At 35.3% G+C, this 13,905-nt stretch overlaps 1 protein-coding gene across 2 annotated transcripts in view; it reads right to left on the bottom strand.

Annotated features, from left to right (window-relative positions):
• The window catches only part of SESN3 (sestrin 3), a 67,977-nt gene that overhangs the window by 36,528 nt on the left and 17,544 nt on the right, over positions 1-13,905 (bottom strand). Inside the window, exon 2 of one of the 2 annotated variants that reach the window (XM_017882005.1) lies at positions 1,011-1,203. The exons of the other annotated variant lie outside the window; for it this stretch is intronic. The gene's annotated coding sequence lies outside the window, so the exon portion shown is untranslated. The remainder of the gene's footprint in view (positions 1-1,010; positions 1,204-13,905) is intronic. 2 annotated transcript variants of the gene reach the window in all.

The raw sequence follows: 13,905 nt of genomic DNA, 5'->3' as shown, positions 1-13,905 counted from the left end.
AAATTTGACTCCATAGAGAATGCTAGCCCCACAATTTTTAAAGATATCCTTAGAAGATAATTTAATAGTGCCAACATTATTTTTTAAATACACTATAATGACAAAATATCTTAAATACAAAACACATGCCCCAAACAAAATTTTTGGTGTGACTGTAAGAAGGCCAATTGTAATGGTCTATACAAATAGTAAATTGCAGTTTTTGACCTTCCTTTTATTGTTATAGATGTTCCATTTTGGCTGAAACACTGCAACAACAACAACAACAAAAAAGCAGGTATAAACAGGCAGCTCTATGCTATGAAATAATGCTGATGTAACCCTAGGTGAAAAAACGACAGGTTTTAAATGAATTATAATGGATTGGTACTTTTACAGTAAACTTAACTTTAAAGGCCAGTCACTAACTGGAACACAAATTCTGTTCCCACTATCTCTAAAAGAAAAATCCGAAAGACAGTTTTAAAAAATGTGACTTCTATACCATATTAAAATATGTACTGATGTTCACCAGATTTTAATAACTGAGATCGAAAGTTATTCCATAAGAAAAGATCTGAAAGCAGAAAATGGCAATGGCACCAAGGGTGAGAATCTTTTAAATTACACCAACATCCCTTCTCTTACTTGAAGCTAGAGTGGTTCAAGGAACCTCTGAGCATCAGAAGCCCAGCAGATATTACAGGGGTGTCAGAAATTCACTGACACTCCAAAGAGCACTCAAAATTCTCTTTCATAATGGGGAATCTCATCTAATCCTAAGAGCCTGAGACTTTAAGAGTGACCTCTTTTTAACTGAGCTATTAAAGCCAAGGCTATCAAGTCCTTCCTGCAACAGTTTTACCTCTGGGTAGAATCATTTGAGGAACATAGGAAAGATCTTGCTACTAATAGCGCGAAATCTAGCCTTTTCAACAATACATATGAAATTCGATTTTTAACTTCAACTCTCAAAACATTTCCATTCAAAAGTACTGTAGTTATCAACTGTATTATAGCAATTTCTTTACCTCCTCTCTCTCTACTGAATCATCAGCTCCTTGTAGGCCGGTCGGTCAGTACCTTGTTCATCTTTGACTACTTCAATCTTAGAATGGTGTACAAGTGAGGTAAACTTCTGGTCTGGTTTTTACAGCTTTATGTAATAATGGTCATTTGCATAGCAGTATGTTTTTCTATTTCACTTTTCCAAAAGAATGAGTTCTAAGAAATAATATGAGATATTATGATTAAGCACTCTCATTTTAAAAAAATCTTGGTGTGCCATTTGGTAAGAACCATTACATAAATTTTACTTGTTTTACTAACTGTGAGCCCAAAGCTACACAAGTTCACCTTGTGAGTACTCTGGAAATGGTAGCCATGAGTACTGCTATTATTAGTGGAAACTGGCAGTAGCACTCATTGTAGTGGAAGCAGTAAAGTACTTAAAGATGAATGGATTCATCCCAGCACTAAAAGAATTAAAATGAATGAAAAATTAAAAATGTATATGCATCTAGCAAAGGGCAGCTAATGAGTTTAATTTGCATTGCAGTACAGCTGAATTTCTAAATAAGCTTTTGCTTGGCTACTAACAAAATCCCTTAATTTTTAGTCATTAGAACACATAGTGAACTTGTTCAAAGTGCAAACAAGTTTTTATATTTATACACTGACTACGGAGTGGCAAGCTTCTAAAAATAAAATGACCACTTCAAGGTAGCCCGAGAACCCTGTACGATCCCAGAATTATACAAATCTAAAAAGGTGGAAATAATTAAGAACAAATACTGTGGGAGAGTCTTTAAGCAACACCATCAGCATTGTACTACTAGTCCTTTAAACTGGAAATAAATCTAAAATCACACTCATGTCCACTGTCACCCAGAGGCAAGTGGCAAAGAACACACTTTTTCCACTTTCCATGTAATGCCACAGAGTGACATAAATCAAAGCTACAGTCAGCTGTAAATCTAAAAGGTAATTGATAGTTTTTAAATGACTTGTCTTTTCTGTGCTCTGTGGAATTTAGATGTATTTGAACCAGTGTATTCCTGAGGATCTGCCTTCCCTTTTTCTCTCTACTGAAAGGCTATCCATACTTCCTTTAAGCCCTGTCTCAAATACCAACTCCTTTGGTCTTCCTTCTCTCCTAACTCCCAAGCTTTCCTATGAATTTAAATTTATTTTTCTTAAGGTTCAGTTATACTGTTTCCCTCTCTTATAGCTATTAACATATATCATTATCTTATTGCTCCTTTCAGACTATAAGCTCCTTAAAGAGTAGAATCAATTTCTAATACAATATCTGTAGCATTACAGCTCAGCAAAGTGAAAATAATGGATTCTCATATATTTTTTGAATTGAATTAAGGAGATAGGAGTCTGGCTGTAGGCTCTTTCATCCATTTCTCCTCCTTGAACAGAACAAGAACATCCTGTGGATTTAAGGAAATTAATGTTCTCTGTATTCTTATTAGAAACACCAATAAGTTAAACCAATATATAAAACACAGTCCTAAACATCAATCTACTTACTATCTTCCATGTGCCCTCTGGACGTCTATTTGTTTATTTTCTTAATTATTAAAACAAACAGTATCTGTAACTTCCTATAATTTGTACCACTTTCTTAGAAATCAGTAATATTCCATGCTGTGACACTAATCTTGGGCAACAAAGTCTCCTGTACAAGCTTTTAAGTGTTGAACACTTTCTATAGAGTTTTAGCGCTACAAAATATAGCTGTTGAATATGCTAGTAAAATTTTGAGCTAAAGCCCAAGAAAATGAGGAGAGAACTATAAATCTTAGTAGCTGAGATAATGCAAGTCCATAATAAGCACTTAACTCATTGCTTCCTTATTAACATAAAGACAATATGCTTTTCTACCACTAATTATAAGATCTGGTCCCAAAAAAGTATTAAGACGGGCTTTACTTCTATATGAATAATTTTTTTACAGTTTCTGTATTGTGTAACAATAAAATTTCCCTTTGAATTTTAGAAAGCTTTACTTATTAAAATGTCTCAATTAGATGAAAAGAAATTAAAATTGGAAGCTTTAGAAAGTAAAATTCCCATTAGAAACAATTATAGTTGTGTAACATTCTAATATTACTCAGTAGATGGTTGAATAGTTACTAGTACTTTTGGAGAAACAAAAATATGCAGTGAATGTAGTTATCTTGGTGTATGAGGGAAAAGCAGAGTTTTAAATCAAGCTTCAATATTCAGCATCTACCAGCTTGACTACAGCATTATAAAATCAAAAGGCTTTAGGTTATTCCAATGGAACAGAATGACAGGATGGTTTTCAGATTTTTCAAAACACAACGATAAAATACAAGTCACTTACTCAGCTTAGAGGAATCAGGGAAATGTATTAAATGCATTTGATTTCTAGAGATTTACAAAACAAATTATAAGCATTTAGCCATATGGAAACCAGTACTTCTTTACGCACTGAGTCAGAAATAACAAGAACTCATGTTCTCATTTAAATTGAGAAAGTACCTTTCACACAGCCTCCCAGGATCACAACAATGGTGTAAATTCAAGTATGCTTGATTTTACTTTGAATTATATTAAACTTCAGTTTTAATAAAACTTAAAAGAAGTCTTTATTCCTAGTTTTAAAAGGAGCAGTGGCGTTTTCATTTTTACCCGGAATAGAATGAACAGATCTGATCTGTACAGTAAACGCACGAAGACATCATTTCTGCTCTATTTTGTCAATCCCCAAGTCTATAAGCAGAAAACTACAAGATTGTGCTTTAATGTACACAGATAAACTTAAAATCTACTGTAATCAGAATTAAAACCATTCTTATGCTCATTTAAGTAAACAGTTCACAGACGTCTTGATGTCAGGATCTCTTTATAGTCTTAAAAATTATTGACCCCTCTGCTTCTGGGCAAGGGAGTGGTTTGCTGGTGTGGACATCTGTGTCCATGTGAAGGGTAGTGGTCATGTGGCTCAGACTTGTGCTATCCAGCAGTATGTCTCCAAATCCCTGGTAGCCTATTACCAGAAATATGTGAATGAGGCTTCCAAGAAGCAGATCAAAGACATCTTCATCCAGTACGACTGGATCCTACTGATAGGTGACCCCTTTGCTGCAAATTCAAAAAGTTAGGAGGCATTGCAGTTATATAAGAATGTGTCCTTATATTTTAGAAATACATACTAACGTATACAGCAGGTAGAAGAAAATGAGCTTTGAGATTTAATTATTTCAGCAGCAATAATAGCAACACAGGACTGATGAAGTTAACAGTGACAAAAATCTAACCAATATTAAATTTGGTCATGGGTTTACGAAGCTTCATTACACTATTTTTTCTGCTTTTGTGTTGCTTGAAATTTTAATAATTTTTTAAGTGACTAGCAAGGTACCTGAGATAAATAGGCATTTAAATAAATTACAATTATTACAATAAAGTTTTTGTAATTTATAATACAAGTTAATGAAAAATAAATGTTATTAATAAACCTTACTAAAATTGAAATTAAACACTGTAACTTTTATAAAGAAGAATTATTAATTCATTTGATTATTTTTTAAACCTCTGTTATGTACTGAATGTTCCTATCCCCCCCTCAAAATTTATATGTTGAAATCCTAACCCCCAATGTGATGGTATTAAGAGGTGGGGCCTTTGGAAGGTAATTAGATCGTAAGAGTAGAGTCTTCATGAATGGGATTAGTGCCCTTTATAAAAGAGACCCCGAGAGCTCCCTGGCCCTCTTCTGCCCTGTTGAGGACACAGTACAAAGATAGCTGTCTATGAACTAGGAAGCAGACATTCATTAGACATAATTTGCTGGCACCCTGATCTAGGACTTCTCAGCTTGTAGAACTGTGAGAAATAAATGTTCATTGCTTCTGTCATCCAATCTTTGCTTTTTGTTATAGCAGCCTGCATGGACTAAGACAAGCTCATTTTCTGGAAGGTGTTGAACTAAATGCTTGAAAATACAAAGATAAATGAAGCACAAGTGCTGACTTCAAGGAAATGCCAGGTAAATAAGTATGGATGCACAATTACAACATATGTTAGGAGCTATAATGGGAGTAACCAAAACAGGAATGCCTCACTCTGCCTGCAAGAGTATGGACTAAAACAGCCTTCCAGATGAGATAAATCTTGGGAAGGAGTAGAAATTTGTCAGGATACCTAGAAAAGGATAGTTAAGTCTATGTGGATACAACAATACCAGGAAAAAGAAATATAAAATACAAAGACATGACACATCGAGGGAACTATGTTGTTCTACATGATTCCTGGAACTTTCTCGGGGAATAAGACTAGAGACATAGGCAAGAGTCGCGTCACGAATGTCAGACTAAAGAGCTTTGATGTTATATAAACAATGGGCAATAGTAAAATAATTATATTTGTCTTTTAAGAAAATATCTCTGACATCCATTAGAAAGTAGTGTGGGATGGGGGAGGCTGGGGGAAATATGAGCTATTAGTAGGCTACTATATTATGTAGGAAAGAGAAGATTTGGGTTAATTAAGCAGTATGGATTAAAGAAAAGGAATTATATTGATCGCTAGTTAGGAGACTAAATGGAACTGAGTGACTAATGGAATATCAGGGTAAAATACTGAGAGAAGTCTAGGATTCCTCACAGAATTCTGAATTAGATTACTGGATGGATGAATAATGGCAACACCAACTGATATAAAAGAAATCCACACAATAAGGCGGCTTAGATTTAGGTTGATTCTCACAATCTAGGGATACATGCTTATAAGACAGTAATGTGGAAGGATATGGGTTTCAGGGAGATGAAAACACTGTCAAGAATCAAATGTTTCATTATTTTAATTTGCATTTAAAGACCCAAACTTTTATTATGCATTACACCTTAATATTTAATAACAACTGTATACTAGGTTATCTCACCATCTGTTCACAAACTTCTTCTCAGTGACTCTAATTTGCTTTCCGTTTCTAATACTACTTACTACCCCTGTTTAGCCTATCATTTTATCCTTAGCTTATTGAGGGGGTGGTGTTGGGGGAAGGACAGTAGAGGCAGAAAGGCAAGATATCCAACATTCTGGCCCCTAATCTAACTTTTCAACTTTTGTTTTCCAAGTGTTCCCTTAGATGAACACTTTACTTCACATAAACCTCAACATAGTTCCTAAATTCTGTATATTGACTCATTCAAAACCACAGTGAGTTTTCCCATCTTCTGGATTCCCATTTATGTGACACCTGGTATCATTTTGTGAAAGAGAAGATAAACCTCTTTTATATACCTTTTATATAAAAGTGTTTATCTTCTCTTTCACTAATTATAAAAGAAGTGTTCCAGCTTAATGACTAATTCAAATCAGGTACTCAATAAATGTTGATTGATAACACACTATTTCTATATAGTACTCAGCCTATTACACATTTAATGATATTAGAAACTATTTTTGAACAATAAGCAGTTTAAAATGTTTTTTGGCATCCTGGATTTATGCCAGTCCTAAAATACACACACACACACACACACACATAATTTAATACAGTTACTTCACAACATCCAAAGTTTCTCAATTCCTATTTTGGCAAGAAAATTCTCAGAGTGCAGTTTTTGATAGAAAGAAAAAGCTATAATTACGCTATAATTAAGATCTGTGAAAGTAATTATCTTCTAATAATCACAAAGACTTCCTTTAATTTGTCATTCTCCTGATATCTCCTCCCATTTTCCAGATTAGTTTGCATACAGATGCTATTCAGGCCCTTTTCTGTTCTTTATCATTCTTTTTTAAGTAACTTAACTGAGGATAACAGGATTTGTTATCCTTAGCCTGTACTTAAGGTTTCAATGTTAGTGTACTAAATCAATAGTTTTTCAGTTAACTCAAAATAAACAGGGTCATTTATATCACCTAAACATTACTACTGTTTTTTTAGATGTAATCTTGCTCTGTTGCCCAAGCTGGAGTACAGTGGCGTGATCTCAGCTCATTGTAACCTCCGCCTCCTGGGTTCAAGCGTTTCTTCTGCCTCAGCCTCCTGAGTAGGTGGGGCTACAGAGGCATTTTTTTGTATTTCTAGTAGAGACGGGGTTTCACCATCTTGGCCAGGCTGGTCTCGAACTCCTGACCTCGTGATCCATCTGCCTTGGCCTCCCAAAGTGCTGGGATTATAGGTGTGAGCCATCATGCCCACTCAATTTATGTTGTTCATAAATGATCCAGTGAACAAGCATACCATAATCTAAAAAAAAGAAATAATAATAATCTATTTATTGTTAGGATTTATGGTATTCAATGATTTTCTTCTTTCCTTAGTTTTTTTTTTAATGAATCAAGGATTATGTTAAAGTATTTTATGTAAATGATAGAGTAGTCTTTTAAACAATCTTTATATGACTAGTAACCTTTATAATCTAGTAGTGTGAATAACAATTGAAAGTCCTCAAAAAATAACGTATGGACTTGTCCTCACATATTTTTATTTTAAAAATATATTAAATAATTTTAGTTCCAGCATGAAGTATTACTGGGCCTGTATATATTAGTGAGGTTTAACTTTACATTAACTGTTTTGTAGAGAGTTCATATAATCATGACAGGACTTCAAATACAGCTGTTCCTTCCCAAAGAAAGTAATTGCCAAAAAATACATTTTTTTTCTTCTAAAAGAAGAGCTGCATGATCATCAGTGTGCCAAATGTGCTTATAACTATCAGAGCATATGGGTTGGCTGGTAGGTAGTAATTCCTCACTTAAATGGCTACTATTGACTTTCTTCACAAATTGAAAAAAACTACTTTAAATTTCATATGGAACCAAAAAAAGCCCATATAGCCAAGACAATCCTAAACAAAAAGAGCAAAGCTGGAGGCATCATGCTACCTGGCTTCAAACTATACTACAAGTAACCAAAATAGCATGGCACTGGTTCCAAAACAGATATATAGACGAATGAAGCAGAACAGAGGCCTCAGAAATAATATCACACATCGACAACCATCTGATCTATGACAAACCTGACAAACACAAGCAATGAGGAAAGGATTCCCTATTTAATAAATGATGTTGGGAAAACTGGCTAGCCATATGCAGAAAACTGAAACTGGATCCCTTCCTTATACCTTATACAAAAATTAACTCAACGTAGATTAAGGACTTAAATGTAAGACCTAAAACCATAAATTCCCTAGAAGAAAACCTAGGCAATACCATTCAGGACATAGGCATGGGCAAAGACTTCATGACTAAAACACCAAAAGCAATGGCAACAAAAGCCAAAATAGACAAATGGGATCTAATTAAAGAGCTTCTGCACAGCAAAAGAAACTATCATCAGAGTGAACAGGCAATCTACAGAATGGGAAGAAATTTTTGCAATCTATCCATCTGACAAAGGACTAATTTCCAGTATCTACAAGGAACTTAAACAAGTGTACAAGAAAAAAACAAACAACCCCATCAAAAAGTGGAAAGGGATATGAACAGACACTTCTCGAAAGAAGACATTTATGTGCAAACAAACATATCAGCACCAAAATGGCCATCATCAGCTGTCATCGTAGAGAAATAGCAAAGTCAAAAACACCAATGAGATATACCCACACTCACGCCAGTGTAGAACTGGCGCCACACTGTCAAAAAGTCAGATTCCGGGTTACTGGCTGGTGACAAACAGATGCCTGGAAAGGATGTGGAGACAAATACGGATGCTTCTTATCACTGTTGGTGCGCAGGTACCCGTTCAACTATTGTGAAGACAGTGTGCAATTCCTCAGGACCCCTAGCAACCAGCAAATACCATTTGACAGCCAATCCCATTACATGCGGTATATACCCAAAGTTATATAATTATTCTACTCATAAAGACCACATCACATGTATGTATTACTGCAGCACTATTCCACATAGCAAAGGCTTGGAACTAACCAAATGCCTATCAAATGATAGACTGGATAAAGAAAATGTGGCCATATACCACCATGGGAATACTATGCAGTCCCATAAAAAAGTATGAGTTTGGCAAGGCGTGGGTGGCTCACGCCTGAATCAACAGCACTTGGGAGGCTGAGGCGAGGTGGAATTCCTGAGGTTAGAAGTTTGGAGACCAGCCTGGCTAAACATGGTGAAACCCCCGTTTCTACTAAAATACAAAATCAGCCGGGTGTGGTGGTATGCACCTGTAGTCTCAGCTACTCTGGAGGCTGAGGCAGAAGAATAGCTTGATCCCAGGAGACGAAGGTTGCAGTGAGCCAAGATCGCGCCATTGCACGCCAACCTGGGCAACAAGAGAGAAACTCCATCTCCAAAAAAAAAAAAAAAAAAAGGATGAGTTCATGCCCTTTGCAGGGACATGGATGAAGCTGGAAACCATCCTTCTCAGCAAACTAACACAGGAACAGAAAATCAAACACCGCATATTCTCGCTCATAAGTGGGAGTTGAACAATGAGAACACAAGGACACAGGGAGGGGAACATCACACACCAGAGCCTGTTGGGGAGTAGGGGGTTAGGGGAGGGATAGCATTAGGAGAAATACCTAATGTAGATGACGGGTTGATGGGTGCAGCAAACCACCATGGCATATGTATACCTATGTAACAAACCTGCACATTCTTCTGCACATGTATCCCAGAACTTAAAGTATAATTAAAGTATATATGTATATGGCACTCTACCTTGAAAAAGAAAGTTGCTTATGGAAGTGGTTACTGCAAGGCCTATAGCCTGTAAGTTATAAAGTAGCAGCAGAAGGATGATCTGAAATTAGACAGAACAATGTAACACCAGATATGAATGGATGGCGCTCATAACACATTGGTGAACTAAAGGTAGAGGGTAGATGTTTGAAGTACGTATCCTAATACACAAAATTCACTGTTATGCTCAAATCATTCCCTAATACATCAATTGAAACAAATTTGCATTAAGTATTATAGCAGAACTGAGAGCATTTTGCATTCTACCACTAAATCACTTAATAAGAACTAAATCACAGTTCTTATTAAAACAGAAAGGAAGACTAAAGAAACTTGTTACCCCAATATACTAGATTCAAGACTCTTTAATAAACAGAGTTTGTATTTTTTAAAAGTTAATTTGACAAAGTTCACAGGCAAGATAAAGGGAATGTGAAAAATCCAAACTTGGTAAATCTGCTTTTATTTAGGACATAGAGTTCATTACAAATAATACTCTATAAATATTATTCTTCTTTATATCAAAGGTTTGGCCAGACTAAAAAAAAAGGAAAAAACAAAAGCAGCTAGTTTACAATTACACTTGCATTATGTGAAAACAAATTCAGAGAAAAGATACCCAGTATTATCAAGAGAAATAAGATGCTCTGACACAATTATAGGGGAAAAGAATAAAAAATATCCCAGATAATCATTAATTACTTCCTGGTGCATATAAAAGTATGTGCTAAAACAATAATGACAAACCAAGTTTGCAAATTCTAAAGTTGTAATCAAGTAAACCAGCAAAATTTCTATTGACCAAAAGGTTTTATACATTTTAAGAAACACAGATAGTTAAAATTACTTGCAGAAACACTGATCTTTAGAAATGATGATCAGTAGACTATTCCCTCTAAAAGTAGCAAAATCCAAATTATCTTACTATTCATTCTGCTTTTAAAGGCTCTTAAAGAGGAAACCAAATCTCTTACCTCTCTCTATAAAGATTATGTCTATCAGCTCTCAATCAAGAAATGCAAACGTATTTACCTATATCAGAGTTTGTGGACTAATAAATGGAAACAGAATCATCAGGGGACTTGAATTAAAAACTTCGGCAATTAATAAAAATGTCAAGGTAGTTCATTTCTGAGTTAGAAATGGGATAAAACATCACATTTCTATATGCTTTCCTTTTATTTCTGGACATCAAGAATTTCTATAATATCTGGGTTGAAGGAAAGCAAACACAGAAGAAAACAGTCAGGGGAATGGTTGTTAATAGTTTTAAACAAGTTACCTTGTGTACCTAATAACCTCATCTATGAAATGAGGATAATAGCACATACCTCCCTCATAGGGTAAGTGTGGTATAAGGCCTAAAATTGAAGTCCAATATTATAGGATCCCTTGAATCTGGTAAAATTGGGAGGACCTTAAAAGATAATTGCAAGTTCCCCTTCCCTCCCCACCTTGCTCATGGGCATAAGGTCCCCTGGCCAAACAGCTCACCTTCTCAAATGAACCAGGTGTAATTCCCACTTATTCCTGGGTGGCAGGTTTCAGTTCACTGCCAGTTCGTGTAATTATGTAAACAAGCCAATCATAGCTTCATATAGAAACGTGGGGCATCTCACCCTCTTTATTCTACAAAGCCTGTCTCACTGCCCCTGGATGCTCATTCTGTTCCAGAATACAACTTCCAAGTGCACTGCATGGTGTGCAGTGTCCTTTCCCCCTGGGCTGTGTGTATATGTGACTAATAAATCAAACTGTTGATCTCATCTGTACAGTGTTAGGTATTATATGTTCAGCCACCCCCATGACCCAAGAGTGGCAGTCCCTCCCACAGCAGTGGGTGAATAGAAGGCTATTAAAACAGGCAGTGAGAATATTATATGAATAAATATCTGTAAAGCTCTTAAGAGTGTGACATTATCTATACAACTATAAAAGGCTCGTGTCTGTAATCCCAGCACTTTGGGAGGCCAAGGCGAGTGGGTCACAAGGTCAGGAGTTTGAGACCAGCCTGGCCAATATTGTGAAACCCCATCTACACTAGAAAGAAAATACAAAAATTAGCTGGGCATGGTGGCGCGTGCCTGTAGTCCCAGCTACTCAGGAGGCTGAGGCAGGAGAATCGCTTGAACCTGGGATGCAGAGGTTGCAGTGAGCCGAGATCATGCCACTGCACTCCAGCCTGGGGGACAGAGCAAAACTCCGTCTCAAAAAAAAAAAGTATTATTAGAATTATTAAGTTATTATTAGAATTATGCAATATTAAGTTCCTAAGTACAACACTAGACAAAATGTTTAGAAATTGTCTTACAAGCTAAAGAAAAGATGTACAGAATAGACTGGGTTTAGAAAACTATCAATTGGCTCAAAGGAGGCCCTTAATTCTATATTTTGTTCAACAAATGACCCATCCTATTAGAAATGGAAAATAAATGTTTTATGGTAGGGGGAGGGGGGAGGGATAGCATTAGGAAATATACCTAATGTAAATGATGAGTTAATGGCAGCACACCAACATGGCACATGTATACATATGTAACAACCTGCACATTGTGCACCTGTACCCTAGAAAGGATAATAAAAAATAAAAAAAGAAAAAAAAAAAAAAAGAAATGGAAAATAAAATTGGAAAGTAAAGCCACTTAAGTAAAAAACACCCATTTATAAAATAACTGGTTATAGATACTCTATAATGCTATAACACATTTTGCATTTTTGAGAATTAAAATATATATTTTAAAATCATTAAAATAGTCCATTGAAACCACATACCTTTGCCTTAAACGTAAGAACAAGTATTTAATATTTAACTACCCTTCTTTTCCATACAGTAATGTATTAAATTAATTGAAACTTAATCCATGCTTTCACAAGTGAAGATACATAATAATCTATTAACCTCTACAAAAGTCAAAAGGTATAGTTTTCATTTTAGCCATCTTTATAGTTATTTATAAAACATCTTTCTCTCTAACCACACAGTAAGCTCTCTAAAACCTAGGACAGACTCCATATACCTTTTTTTAGTCTTCAAAAATCCTAGTATACATATTAATTAAATAATTCTAAAATTACATTATTTTATAAAGTAGCCATCTTTTTCTATTTCAATTCCTAATAGAAAATATCTCTAGATTAACACATAGTGCTCAGATTATATATTTAAGTTCCTGAAATTTATGCAGTTTTATTATCTACCATATGGTATAAAAGTATAGCAATACAACTGCAGCTATCGCTTGAATTCATAGTTAAGGAAAAGAACTAATATTCTGATGAAATATTAATAAGCACATCAGATTCCTAAAGAGAATGACTGATATGACAACATAAAGAAATATGCTATAGATAGGCACAGTACCTTCATTCATTTCCAGATTGTATTTATCTATGTCTATGCATCCGAGTCCTCATTAGCCTCCTACACACACAGTATTATTCCCTTGGTGATTTACCCATAGCTGCTTTAGATATCTATTAAACCTGTGAACATTTGTCTTTATCTCAATGCATCTTTAATTTGCCATCTCATTTGAATCTACTGTCTGTACTATCCATCACTTAAATTATCTGTTCTTCTCCATTATATCAAAAAGGCTTTTAAAATTTTTATAAAATATATGTTTATTGTTAAAACAAAGGACAATGAAGAGAAGTAGATCGTAAAATAATCTCCTGTAACCCCACCACCCAGAAATTAATACTGTTAATTTTGGATCCTTCTTTCTGTATTTATTTTTTTTAAATGAAAACAAAAATCTTCATATTCCTAAAAAACAAAAACAAAAAAAACTTGGTCTTTTCCAATCAATAACATATTATGGATGTCTGTCCACTTCTATACATAGATCTACATCCTATGAGTTGCCCAGTATTCCACCGTATTTATGTCACATAATTTATTTAACCAATTCCCTCATTAACAGTAATCTTAGAGTATTAAGCATTTACCGATGATATGTTAAAGATGAGAGCTGATTCAATTGAAAATGAGCCCTATATTGAGATAAGATTTAGTCAAGGTTGGGAGGCCGAGACGGGCGGATCACGAGGTCAGGAGATCGAGACCATCCTGGCTAACACGGTGAAACCCCGTCTCTACTAAAAAAAATACAAAAAAACTAGCCAGGCGAGGTGGCGGGCGCCTGTAGTCCCAGTTACTCGGGAGGCTGAGGCAGGAGAATGGCGTGAACCCGGGAGGCAGAGCTTGCAGTGAGCTGAGATCCGGCC

Source organism: Rhinopithecus bieti, unplaced genomic scaffold (assembly GCF_001698545.2).
Source record: "Rhinopithecus bieti isolate Rb0 unplaced genomic scaffold, ASM169854v2 scaffold_12653, whole genome shotgun sequence".
Taxonomy (NCBI): Eukaryota; Metazoa; Chordata; class Mammalia; order Primates; family Cercopithecidae; genus Rhinopithecus; species Rhinopithecus bieti.
The sequence above is the reverse complement of the archived record's forward strand: the minus strand, read 5'-3'. Positions and strand labels throughout refer to the sequence as shown.